Below are 14,637 nucleotides of genomic sequence, written 5' to 3'. Positions count from 1 at the left end.
ATGAGGAAGAAACACGGGGTCAGTCCTTCAACTTGATTCAGGGTGTCCACTGATGAAGGCAACAGCAGACAAAGGAAGGCCGTGTCTAGGCTAGACACATAGTAGACATTGAGAAAACTTACACCTTCCTTATTGACTGAGATCGCCGTTAACCTCTTCTCTCTGAAGAAGGCTTGACGGTCCTTTGTGTATTTGTTCATCCATTTTCATGACACCCACACCTGTTTGCCTTCCTGCTCCCCCTACTAGAATGAGAGCTCCTTGAGGTTAGAAGCTGTGTCGTACTCCTCTCCCAATCCCCAGCACATCTCACCATACTAGTACATGGTTTTCAAAGTATGTTCAAGGAATAAATGAATGAGCAATAATGTTTATTAAGCATATCCTCAGCATAGCAAGAAGAAAAGATCATTGAGTGACTATTTCACGTATTTCATTGATCTAAAATTCAAGAGGTAAAAACATAGAAATAATTATTTACTACCAGGAATAAAATGTAAATAGAAATTATTCACCACAAATGGTATTTTGTTTTCATTTCCAAGAAGCAGGTTTACTTCGTTTGTCAAGAGCACTTAGTCTCAGGAGGATGTCTTGCATTTAAAGGGAAATAGCTTACACAAGAATTAAGTTCACTTTGTAAATGTCTGGCTATCTCTCTCTTTTTTTTTTTAAATCCTTTTTCTACCTATTTTTCTCTGAAAGAAAAATAAAAGCCAGGAAAGTTTTCTGGGATGGTAGGTTTCAAGTTTCTTCTTCAAGTGTCTTGTGTCATTGTCAGCCCATGTGCCAGCCCAGGAGGCTCTGTTTGGGGTTCAGATTTTCTGGCCCCTAGAGAGCCCGCTGGGGCAGTCAGTGTCTGGGCTCCATTCTGCTGCAAGATTGCCCCTGGGCTGCGCACAGTGGTGGCTACTGAGCACTAAGGATCTATCCTTGATCAAAAAGAGAAAGTACATTCTAGTGGTGAAGCATATTGCCATATCCTTTCAAGTAAGATTTACAAAAAATACTTTGCATTTCCAAGTTCCAGAAACTCTTTCCTGACAATTTTCTGATTTCCTGACCATAAATCAAGCACACACTCTCTTATTTAGGTCAGAAGCAGCAAGTCTGAATGAGTCAATGTAACCTTTACCTACCGTATTTATCTACATCTCTGGTCCAAGGAATGAATTGGTGTGATTATTTTCCTAGAAGTGGTATCATCCAAAATGTAGGTCAGGACACCTGGGCAAAAGCTTGAGAGAATTAATTTCTCTATCTTTTTTACTATTTTAGGAAAGAATTCTGCTCTGTGTTACTAATTTCAAATAATGCTCCATGGGTGTTTTCCTTTTCTTTACATTACAGTATACTCTCTCAGGTACAGATGCTTTCCTGCCTCTGACTGTTGTTAATTGGGCTTTAAAGGCACAAACAAGACCAAAGTAGCATTACAAAGGGACAGCGACCGTGAGAGACAATACCATGTGTCCACTGGGCTGGGCCACGGTACCCAGAGAATCAGCCAAACATTATTCTAGATGTTTCTGTGAAGGCATTTTTTTAGATGAGATTGACATTTAAATCTGTAAACTTTGAGGAAAGCAGATTAACTCTCCTTAGTGTGGGTGGGCCTCACCCAATCAGTGGAAGGCCTTGGTAGAAAAAGACTGACTTCTCTGGAATAAAAGGGAATTCTGCCAGCAAATAGCCTTTGGACCTGAACTGCAGCTCCTTCCTGAGTCTCCAGCCTGCTGGCCTACTGTTCAGGTTTTGGACTTGCCACCCTCCACAGTTACGTGAGCCATTCCTTAAAATAAATCTCTCTCTCTCTCTGAGATATATATATATATATCTCAGAAGAGATTTTATATATACATAAAACTTTATATATTACATATATTTATAATAAAAGTTATCTATCTATCTATCTATCTCCTGTTGGTTCTGCTTCCCTGGAGAAGCCTGACTAATACAGTGGCCTTTTATTCTATTTGGTCGATGGAATCTGAACAACCTCAAGGGGTGATGCCAGGTGGGCCTCTTTGTTTTATTTATCTGCTTTCACAATGTGTTACAGTGTATTAAACACCAGGGGAAGTAGTTTATTTAAAGCCAGGAATAATTTTTAATCTACTTATTCAAAAAATTGCACATTTCTGCTACGGAGCAGGTAACTGCATGTATACTGACCACTGTTCTTTCTTTTAGGTTCACAAGTGTTTATTAATTGCATGCTTTTCTTTCCGCACTGCAATTCAAGTGATGATTATGGTTTTAAAAGTTCTCAGGTTTGAGTGTGACTATTCGTGTCCAAGTGCAATTTAGACAACAGACCAGATGCGCTGACGTAGCCATCATTCTAGCAGGACTGTGTCCCAGCATTCTCACCTACACACTGCACTCCAGGTCCCTCTACTCTTGGAAGTAAACAAATGGAGGGAGCAAGCTGGGGGACGTGAGGGGAGGTTTGTCCTGAGCAGTTGGTGTGATGGTGGGCAGCTTCTATTCCGAGCCTGGCTGAGGCAATGCAAGCCCCTCACCACAGGGCATGACAAAAGGGCAGGAGCAGAGCTGGGCAAAGGCGACTTTTGATTTCTTATCACCCCTTCCCCGCCCCTCCCCACTTATTACTTTTCTAATGACCTCTGTGTTCCAGAACATGCGAGCTCCTTCCAGGGGCTGATACTCTCCCTGTTCCTCTGGTTGGTGCAAGCTTTCCCCCTGGTTCCCAAGCAGAACTGGCATGCCCGAGGTCCCCTGTAGGGGCTCCAGGGAGCGAACATGCAGGTTAAGTGGAAAATCTAGAACTGGACAAGATAATGGGTCTAATTATTTCATATTAAGTTTTCATACTCCCGATTCATTGCAAGTCCGCTACTCGTATCATCAAGGAGCTTTTGCTGTGTCATGGTATCTAACCATGTCTGCATACTGCAACAGTGCCTTTAGAAGTATAGGCTCTTTGTAGGGTGACTATCTATTTTATCACCCACACTGGAACTCCTTTGAGAGTTAAAAGGGGCACTATTGATAATTATTTAAGGCAAACCAGCACATGCAGACATCCAGTTATTATGCTCTTAATTTGCCTGCTTCCTCCACAGTCAGCCAAATTTCTGTTGGTAATACCATTAGCTGCTCTGTGATTGAGAAGGTATTATGGTTCTTTTATATCCAAGCAGCCAACTGTCTTTTGCTCAGAACTGTTCAAATAAAAGACAAAATGTCATCATCAAAGCCTGTATGTGCCAAACATCCCCCAGAGGACGAGTGGTCCGCACAGACCATGCTTCTGACGAGAGAAGCTCAGGTGGAGGGAAACAGCACTGGAACATGCTGAGGTCTCCCCAGCGGAGATGGTGCTGGTGGACGGGAAAACCACCTTGCCCGAGTGGGCTCCTCCCTGCCTGCTCTCGTCTCCCAGCTGGAGGAAACTCATTTTCTGTTTGGGGAGAGTCCACAGTGTAGCCCAATTTAATCAAACAATGGAAGAAAATGTGTTAAGAATAAAATTCCCTTTAATTTCATAAGAAATAAATTTTAATCACAGTTCTAGAAGGAATGGGGGTTGGAGAGGATGCCACAGAATCAAACTCATGATGAGACTGAGATCCAGCTTCAAAGATATGGGAATCTCTGCCTTATCCGATACTGAAAGAAGAAAGACCGCTTTCCTTTTTAGTCTCTGTCTCTTTCGCAACCTTGACGGTCGGGAGAATGTTTAACTTATGAAAAGCCTTGTATACAATCAGCTCTGGAAGGTATTTCGTTTACAGTCTGATACTGTGCCAGCTTTTACAAATGCCGTTTCTTTTTCTTTCTTTCTCTGGTCTAACATGAAATACTGACTGCTCTCCATCTTTGCAGTCTTTTCTCCCTCCTCCCACCACCCCTGCTTCTCCCCTGCCTCCATTCTCAGAGTTGACTACAAGAACAATCGATTAAGTTAACATCTCTTTCTTTTCTTTTTTGGTGAGGAAGATTGGCCTTGAGCTAACATCCGTTGCCAATCTTCCTCTTTTTGCTTGAGGACGATTGTCCCTGAACTAACATCTATGCCAATCTTCCTCTATTTTGTATGTGGGACACTGCCACAGCATGGCTTGATGAGCAGTGTGTAGGTCCGCATCTGGGATCTGAACAGGCGAACCCCGGGCCACTAAAGCAGAGTGTTCAAACTTAACCATTATGCTACTGGGCCAGCTCCTATTTATTTTTTAACGTAAGGGAATAAAAGCTTTCTTTCCTAAGTTAGGTATAAAGATATATTTGTCAATACTTTATTAAAAGTATTTTATGTAAAGAAAGTTCTGAATGATCCTAAGAATTTTCAGCAGTAAGCTAGGGGATTTTGGTCATACAGCACAATGTGTAAGTTTCAGAAACAGAGACTAGTCGGTTCCCCAAATGTCATTCTGATTCTTCCTTGCTTTGTTTTCTTTGCGTGCTGTGTCAGCCAATTAACTTCCATTAAGATATATTCTGAGCAAAGTTTTGTTTTTGTTTTCGCTGCAAATAAATGTCAACTGATATTTTAAATTTAAATTAACTAAGTCAATTTTAAAATGTTTTAATACTTATAGTGTCCTGGGAAATTCTCTTGTGTCATTTAAACAGTCTTTGTGGGTAAAAGGGAGACAAAAATAATCTTTTTCCTTCTAACAGCATTATAACATATTCTTCAAATATATGGCAAGTATTATGGAAGATTATTTTCTTTTTTTGAGGAAGATTAGCCCTGAGCTAACTACTGCCAATCCTCCTCTTTTTGCTGAGGGAGACTGGCCCTGAGCTAACATCCATGCCCATCTTCCTCTACTTTATATGTGGGACGCCTACCACAGCATGGCGTGCCAAGCGTTGCCATGTCCGCACCTAGGATCCAAACCTGCGAACCCCGGGTCGCCAAAAAGCAGAACGTGGGAACTTAACCACTGCGCCAACGGGCTGGCCCCAGGAAGATCATTTTCTAAAGATACTTAGATATTTTAGCTGTCAATAAAGAAAGTTTTTTTCAATTTGGGTTGCCTGTGTAGAGGACATTTGCATTTATTTTTTTCTCACTCTGTACTTTTCCCTTCTGGAGAACCAACCCATTTCCCACTCCCTGTCTATCCAAGTCCAAGGTGGTGTGTACCTAGGCCAGATCAGTCAAGGGTCCTTCACTGCTCTGCACACTGCCATCAGTTCAGGGAGGGGCAGGCAATTCAGGCTGGGTTATTGATTGTAATTCTAATTGTCAGGGAGAGAGGTGCTCCCTTTTACTGGCATCTGTAGCCCTAAGGATAATGGAGCCTAGAGTGGCCAGGTGCCATCTTTGCCAGCACTTGGAAGGAGCCTAAGAATGAGGACAACACAAAGGAAAGCACAGCTAGAAATGAAGAAAAGAACCTGATGACACTGCATGGTCTCCTGAATCTGTTTACAACTGACCTATGAAGGACTGTCCAGTTACTTAAGACAATAAATAAATCCCTTCCTTTTGGTTTTTCGCTTAAAATGGTTTAAGATAGATTTCTAGCCTAACTTTGAGAAAGTTCCAATATGTCCATTAATTTTTGTGTGTGTGTGTGAGGAAAATCGGCCCTGAGCTAACATCTGCTGCCAATCTTCCTCTTTCTGCTTGAGGAAGATTGGCCCTGAGCTACTATCTGTCCCAATCTTCCTCTATTTTGTATGTAGGATGCCACCACAGCATGGCTTGAGCAGTGGTGTGTAGGTCTGTGCCCGGGACCTAAACCTGCAAACCCCGGGCCTCCGAAGCACTGCAAGTGAAATTAACCACTATGCCGCCAGGTCAGCCCCATGCTCATTAATTTCTGATTGAAATGCAGTGTCACAGAGTCATATTAGTTCTAAGACAGAATATGATTTTTATTTCTTTTTGCACGCCCAACCCTAAACCTTTTCTAGACGGGAAGCTTACCAGTTTGCTAATAGCAGAACTGTGGTATATTTGAACTATGATGTGGAGTACAGATCACTATCAGAAATCTCAACAAAACTGAACATCTGGATTTGTTTTCTAGAGTTTTTTATTCATTATTTTCAGTAGTGTTTTATCCTTCCCAACTTAAGGGAGGCTAGAAAGGATTGAGAGGACATAAAGCCATGGATTATGCTTGATCGAAGATCAAGAATCCTGCTGCTGTCACATACTAACTTACAGTGTCTTAAGCATTGTTTCGTAAGGTTGAAGCAAGGACCCTTGAACAAATGAACAATAAATGTAAAGACCCAGAGTCCATATTAAGTTTATATTACTTAAAAGCCTCTTTTGACTGGCTTTAGCTTAGCATACGTCACACCTGGTGACCAGTCACTCATGTGGAGAGGACACCCGGGTCACCACATTACTCAACCATTGTACAAGCTTTCTCCTTACCTTGCCAAGTCGTTGTGACTGTGCAATTTACACTCCAGGGAAAATCTGGTTTGTCATTCTCACTCAGTTAACTTACCCATGAAGTCTGTCGTTATAACGTGAATTCTCTGGATCTAATACCTTTAAAAATAGAAGCAAGAATCCCAGGATCCTAATTCTGTCCAATGAGTCACTTTTTATTTCTGCCAACGACCCCCTAGGGAATCAGTCTAAGGTCTAAATCCCACAAGAGTCATGGATGAACTTCCTAATGGGTTATGCAGAAGGGCGTGGAAATCTGTGGCTTGGGAACAACTTGTGAGTTGCAGAATGAAAAGCAAAAAACACCTGCTATCCACATTCCTCCCACCACCACCTGACATTGTGGCATCAAGAAGACAGTCCACGAACAGAATATAGAGCACGTTTATTAAACACATGTTAGCAAAATACTTTACTCTGAGCCTTAATTTCTCTTTTATAAAAATGACAATACATTTTCTAAGCACGTTTGTTGTGGAGGATAAATGAAGATCCAGTAGATATGTGGAAAGTGTTTAGAAATTAAGGCTCAACACTCCTGTCCTTCCTTCATGATTTGGTCCCACTTCCCTCTCTAGTCTTATCATTCACCATTATCTGCCCGCATCCCTTCAAACTTTATGCTTAATCCTAAATACTATCTGATCTCTTTTTGCCTCTGGAAGCTGTTTATTCTGACTGAGGATTCTCTCCTTTCTCCCAGTCTCTGCCAAAACCTAATTCCCACTCGTCATTTAGGTTTCAATTCATATCCTACTTTCTTAATCTCCCCAAACTGGATTTAGGTATTTCTTCTATTACAGAGCTTCATGAAGTATGTGGTACTTGTCTGTTTTCTCATTTGTTTTCTTCGCTAACAGGGTTTTGCATATGATATCAAACCTGGCATTATGTGAAGGATACTCCAGCAGTTTTCACATTGAATAATTATAGACCTAAAATTTGACTAAAAGAAAGAAAGAAATATGACATGAAAGTTAGATGTTGAATTCTTCATAAATAATATTTCATATCCTCAACTCTTTCTTGTGTAATGATCTGAACCCAGAAGAAGAATTTAACTTGAAAATAAAGAATGTACCTGAGTAGATGCCATATCAACTAAGATAGTAATGTGTCTTCCAGATTAGGTAAGGAATGCTATTGATATGGTCTTAAAAACTGAAAATTTCCACCTCATGTGTTTAAAATAATGGCTCAGAAGACAATAGCTCCGTTTAGTCAAATGGGCTAAATTTCTTTGATCATCATGTACATAAAAGTGTGTTGTGGAGGAAAAACCAGTTTTCTGTTGTAATCCCCAAGCACCTGATGTGTTAAAGGGCAGATCAAAGATTAGAAATGGCCCAAAGAACCCCATTTTTTGTTTGGCCTCTTGCCTCCAGGGACTCCAGCATTTAACCACACTTGCAGATATTATGCCTAGTTAAATATCTTTTGGGTTGCACTTGACAATTTTCTCTAAATCAACCTTCCATGTGAATGTGGAAAAAAACTGGTTAGATTTTCTTTGTGCTCCAACTTTACACATTGGCCATTTTTATTGTCACCTCTGGTGCCTCTTGTAGAAGGGAAGAAGGGAAGTGGCCTTGCTAATCCCAGAGTGGACCTTAGACATCCTTGAGAGCTGCCTACTCACAAGACAGGTAATGAAAACTGAGGCCCAGAGAGGTCAAGGGGCTCCTCCAAGATGGCGGAGTCAGGGTTAGTATCCAGGTGTCCTGGGATCTTTCCCCAGACCCCCACTTTGGGTCTTAGTCTTTCACCACTTGATCTGGTCAGCCTGTGGAACAGCATGTCATCCAGGTGTGTCTTTGAGTTACATGTACCTAACGCATCATTCCCAAGGCTATCTAACCCGACAGTATTTATTTACAGCCTCTCCAGGGCAATAAGGACGTGACTGATATTTGTTCTTTGAGGAGGGATTTTACTTTAAAAAATAAACTAGGAGTAATTTGGAGTTAATTTGTGAGCAATCCAGGTAACCCCATTTTTCACTTTTTCCATAAAATGCTAAGAAATAGCTATAAACCAGTGAAGTCAGTGTGGATGGTGTTTTAAAAAACAATCTTGAAAAGCGCTATCAAAAGAGAAGTTGTAACCAGTTTAGACCAACATATTATTTATTTCAATAAGTGAGGAGAATCTCATCTAGCTTTATAAATTTTGTAATATGTCCAAAGCATTATGGTTTATCACCAAATATAATCTAAATTTCCACAAGATGGTCTGATTTAATAGAGGTATAGTCATTCTAAGAAGTCAAACTTTGAATATCACAATGTTCCAGCTGTGTCTACAACAGGCAAAGGAATCAGGAGAATTCTGCATTAGACAGTGAATTTAAGATTAAATCAGTCTAAGTATAAATAGATCGTAAATCCTTCCACTAAAGGATCAATTCCAGAATACTTTTTTCCCCTCCACATTTGTGTTTGGGCAAATGGAAAGCATATATTCTAAGAGACAGAATCATAGATCTGTTTCAGGCAGTAGAGAAATCCCCATACATGTTTGTATAAATTTCTGTTTGTGTGTTCTCCTATGAAAAAAAAAAATTAGCCTAATCTGTTCTGGTTGGCTAACGTGGTAATCCCACTTTGTCATTTGCAGTGACAAATAGTGACCTATCCCTTATTTTACTTTATGGATCTGGTGGGAAAAATGTTCTTGGCAGTAATTGAACCTATCTCTATTTCAGGAAAACAGTTCCGTGAAAGACCGACTTTTCTAGTAAAAACAAGTGAGAAATAGTAGACAACAGGGGTTGGCCAGCTGGTATAGTGGTTAAGTTCGCATGCTCCACTTTGGCCATCCCGGACTCGTGTGTTCGGATCCCAGGCGTGGAGCTACACAGTGCTCATCAAGCCATACTGTGGCGGTGTCCCACATACAAAACAGAAGAAGATTGGCACAAATGTTAGCTCAGCAAAAATCTTCCTCAAGCAAAAAGAGGATGTTTGGCAACAGATGTTGGCTCAGGGCCAATCTTCCTCGCCCCGCCTCCCCCCAAAAACAGCAGAGAAAATATTTCTGTTTCTCTTGTTATTTTAATGTAGTTGTGGATGGGGAGGCCATGGAGGCACGCCCTATGCTTAAATGGGCCTGATTCCTGTTTCTACATTTGGAAGTGACTTATCTAATGGTATTAGTTCAGGTCTCCTGGGAAGAGGCACCAAGATGTAGTTGGAAGTGCAAGAAATTCATCAGGAGTAATGTTAGTGAAAGATAAAGGGAAAGGGAGCCTCAGGTCTGACATCTGGTGTGTCTGACCCATGTGAAAGGAGAGTAGGAAGGAAAGAGGGTTGGGCAGGAACAGCTCAAACAACTTACAGCTCTGGGAAAATCTTGGCCAGCCCGAAAGGGAGCTCTGGAGCAAAGACTGACCGAAATGCAGTCTGGCATTGGGAAGAGATGGCGAGGCCCTAGTGTGGCATCCCGAGTAGTGGCTGGGAGCTGTCCAGGCTCCTGAAGGCACTAGGCTGTCGGCCAACTGCACTCCTCCAGCTGGAGGGCAAATTCTTTGTGTGAGTGGCACATCTTGGCTGTCCTATTAGGAATGAGATATAGCTTAAGTTTTATGTTTAAAGTCCTTCAAAAATGTCCTTAAAGATGTCTCTTGTAGTCTGCACTATCCTTACCAACTACGGAGCACCCTGGGCTTATTGAATAGTAAAAGAGTACGTGCAGTTAGGCTCCTGAACTCAACCCACTCATGGATGTCATATCTGAGTACTCTGTGGGTCCTAGTTGTCTAGGGAAAAGCTTCAAACTGGCATTTCTGTGCTCTATGCAAGATAATGAGGTACATTTATGACACAATTTCTTATTGCTCAACTGAAGGAAATATAGCAACGCTGTCCAAAACAATAACATGTACTAAACCATCTTATGGATAGCTGGGGCAAAGCTAAGATTGTTAGGAAAAAAAAAATGTTTGATGTAATACCAGGGGCCTTCCATGCCCCCCTGCAGTTATGTGACATCAGTTTGGATTCTGGTCTTCCTGACGCCGGTCTCTCTCTCTTCGTCTTCCTTCCTCATCCATCCAGTCTCTGTGCACGACTTGATAGATAGATACCCCATGTTACATCACAGAGGTGATCTATACCTAGGGACACAGGAACAATCAATTCTGTCCAGGGAACCAGGGGAGCAAGAAAGCAGGATGACATGTCGAGAAGGAGGGAGACATTTGCAAGACAAGAGGGGAGGGGCACTTCGGGCAGATAAAACAATAACGACAACATGGTCTGGGTACGGGCAACGTGGAAGTGCGGGATATACTCAGGAAACAGCTATTTGTCTAGTGTGATAGCTAAAGAGAGATTGAGTGTGTGTGTGTTTTATCCGAAGGGGAAGAGGGATGAGATAGAGTGGGTGGAAGGAAACCACAGAGCGTGGCTGGAAGAGCTTTAATTAGTTCTCATAGATTTGAATTAATATCTTACAAAGATTTTTTATGCTACCTCATGTGATAAATGAAACTTCTCCATGATAGATCTGCACTGCCCAATACAGTAGCCTGTAGCCACATGTGGTCGTTTAATTTAAATTTAAATAACTAAAATTAAAATAAATTTAAACCCTTGTTTCTTAGTGATATTAGCCACATTTCAAGCATTAATAGCCACATTGAGCTAGTGGTTAGTGTATTGGATGGTGCAGACATAAAACATTTAGGTCACTGCAGAACGTTCTATTGGACAGCACTGAATGGAAAATGTACAACTCAGCTTTCACTATATTACTTCTGCCCTGAAGAAGACAAAGAACCTTGGCAAGGAACTTAATCAGAAAATATTGGCCTACGCTCAGTAACTGGACGTGGGCACTGCTGCAAAATAAGGCAGAGACTGGCTTTGTGTCTTCCGAATAAAATCAAACTCCTGCCATGTGGGGAGCTGTGACAGTGCCTGGCTTTCACTTTGAAAACAAATGTAAAGGCTAATTGAAAGACGTTATAAGAGAAAGACTGCGGAGTCACACTCCTGGGCTCAGATTTGGCCTCGCCACTTATGAGGTGGGATGGCTTGGAAAAATAACTGAACCTCCTAATGCCTTAATTATTCTATCTGTAAAAGGAATATTTTCAAGGAAAAATTTTTCATGATACTTGTTAAAACAGTAGCGCAGACTTTATTCAGGATTATCGTGACAGGTATAGGGGCTATTGAGATGGGGTTTTGCAGTAGGGGAGAGAAATTGGGTTCAACTCTAAATATAAGAAAAAAGTGGGGATTTATAGCCAAGGATAGGGGGGCGGGGAGACGGATGGTGTTGGTGGATGGAAATTTCCTAAGAGGAAACATGAAGGTAAGAGGGGATTCTGGCTAAACCAACCTAACAGGATTCTTGCTGAAGGCAGGCAGGTTAATCGGATGTTGCCTTGTAGTGGACGATGAGGAACCCGATCAGATATCGAGGGTGATTAGCGATTGAGGGTGGGGGATTCTGGCTAATGCAACTTAGCAGAATTCTTGCTAAAACTGGGGGATGCAAAGATGAACATGGAAGTCTTAAAGTTGAAGGCTAGTTGGGAAGAGGATTCAGAGGAGCCTGACAAAAGTTTGGTCAAGGAGAGAGTCAACAGTCCCTTCCCATAAGGCTGTTAAAAAGTTCATATAAATAAATATATATGAGGAATTACAACAGTGCCTGGTGGATAATACAAGATTTTGGTACTAGTTAATAATATTACTAATCAGCTTGCCTTTTTTGTCGAATTGGCACTATGCAGCACTGGCTCAGAATCGTTTCTGAGCCTGGTCTGAGCTGGTATCCTGTTACATAGGAAGTCTTTAGTACCCATTTATCATTATTGTTGTTGTTGTTATTTTTCAAATGGCAGTATTACCAGAGGCAATTAATAGTATTTGCAAAAGATTGGTAAGTCAATTTATGAAATGCAATTTTTTATACAGAGACGGGTGGTGCTGGAAACTTCCAGCCCCACAAATTGCCTTATTCCTCAATATATACAGCACCAAACTGTAGAATATCCTTTGACTTTTTGTCTTTTTTGAAACTTTTAGTACACAGATTCTACAAAGAAAGGCAACTATGTGCCAGCATCCTCTTAAGGACAAGTTTGGCCAGGCAGAGGTCATGAGTAGTTACTTTCTTGTGTCCCCTGAGAGTGAACTGATGCTGCCTGACGTCATCCACTTTTTCGGTCATAGTAGAACATGTTATGTACAAGAATAATTTGTTAGGTAGAAATGTTTAAAAAATCTAGAAAGGGATAAATAGGCCTTCAACAACAATCCTTTTCTGCTGCAAAACTCGGTGACAAAGACTTCTGCTTTCTGGCAAGTTAAGAAAATAAGGATTAGATTTATGCTCCTATATGAAACAAATTAAAAAATAAAATAAAATATATGAAACAATTGCTTTTTAGACAGGAGACATCAGGCTGTGTAGGAGAGTGATCCCACAGAGATGGGAAACAAAGTGAACCCTATGACTGCCTCAGTTTACTACCTTGAGAGCATCGACAGGTCATGGCACAAAGATGGGGATCATTGGTGGGGTCCCGGAAGATACCCTGAGTTGATGACAGGGAATTAAGGGTCTGGGAGGACCAAGGTGGCTAGAGTTCACAGGACAGAGTACCAAAGAGAGGAGCACTGCTCCAAGAAAAACCCCCAGAGATAAGCAGAGTACTCCTTGGGTATTAAGCAGAGTACAGATCAGTGCTTACATGTAGCAAACTACCTTAGGCCAGGAGAAAAGTCTGGAAGAATTAGTGAGAACAGTTCCTGATACTCACAAGGGCTGAGAGTGGTGCACATTCCAACCAGCCGGAGTAGAAATTCTTATAATTCATGAGGCCTTGGGTAGGATACTCAAGAAAGTCTTGCCTCAGTGGTGAGAAATAATTAGCCCTCAGCCTAGCACCGCTTCAGATCTGCTTAACAAATCTTAAAGGCAAGACCCAAAAGGATCAAATGATTTCAAAGTAATTTATCTGCATCTCAGAACAAAGCTCAAGAACATTTGTAGGAATAAAACTCTATATTCAGAATGTGTGAGGTGCTGCATTTCTCTCTGAAACAGTGTTTTCATGTCTGTAGAAAAGTGATGAAGTAGCATAGAACATTTTGCCTTTATTTTCCTATTTTTTCCATCAAACCATTTCCATGTCTTAGGAAACCCCCTCTCACGTGCAGCCCAGGTGTGAGATTGTTCCTTTCTCCTGGATTGGAGTGCTGAGCAGGGACCATGTTGTGTTTGTTTCTGTATTTCCGTGTCTGGCCCATACTAGATGCTCAGCTAATTTTGGTTGAATGAATGGACATGAGAATAAGACCAAACTCCGTGTCATGTTAAATCTCATTAGACTGGTGTCTGACCCTAAGGATAGCAGGTGTTGAGCATCAAGTATACGTCTGACTCTGTATTAGTGCTGAGGATAGAAAGGTGCATATGGCAGACCCACTCAGCCAGAAGGAGGCAAATATGCAAATAGATCAATTATAATACCACAGTGTAAGTGCAACAGCTAAAGTGTGAAATAAGATCTATGGAAGCAGCGGTAAAGGGGTGAAGGTTTTCGAGATGAAGTGCTACTTGTGTTGGGACTTAAAAATAAGAGAAATTATTGCAGAAGTTCTAATTAAAGTTAACCAAGGAAGAAATCTTAAGAATACGTGTTTGAAATAACTTAACCAAGACTAGCTATACAAAAGTAGACACAGATAAGACCAAATTTCCAAAGAAATGCATGGATAAATGCAAATATATTGTAATGGATCTCCTGAGTTTAAATTGTGTAGCTCCTCCATAAGCAACGAATATTTTAAGGCACCTGGATGAAAATGACAGTCGGGAGTTTCATTTTGCAACAGTTGCCTGCTGTTACACAGACAGGGAAGGCAAAGGAGAGCATGCTGGCAAAGACAGCAGTATATGCAAAGGCACTCATGGGTTGAGTGAATAGGAGCTTAGTGTGACTAGAGTTTTGTCAGGAGAAAGTGGCTGTCTGGGTTGACTTGGGCTGCCATAACAACATGCCATAGACTGGTGGCTGGAACAACAGAAATTTATTTCTCAAAGTTCTGGAAGCTGGGAACTGCCTGATCAAGGTGGCAGCTGATTCAAGTTGTGGTGAGAGCTCTCTTCCTGCTTTGTGGGTGGCAGCCTTCTCACTATGTCCTCACCTGGCCTTTCCTCAGTGCAGGCTTTAGTGGGGTGGGGGCGGGTAGCAAGCCCCCTGGTGTCTCTTCTTATAAGGAAACTAA

This window comes from Equus quagga, chromosome 8 (assembly GCF_021613505.1).
Source record: "Equus quagga isolate Etosha38 chromosome 8, UCLA_HA_Equagga_1.0, whole genome shotgun sequence".
Taxonomy (NCBI): domain Eukaryota; kingdom Metazoa; phylum Chordata; class Mammalia; order Perissodactyla; family Equidae; genus Equus; species Equus quagga.
The sequence above is the reverse complement of the archived record's forward strand: the minus strand, read 5'-3'. Positions refer to the sequence as shown.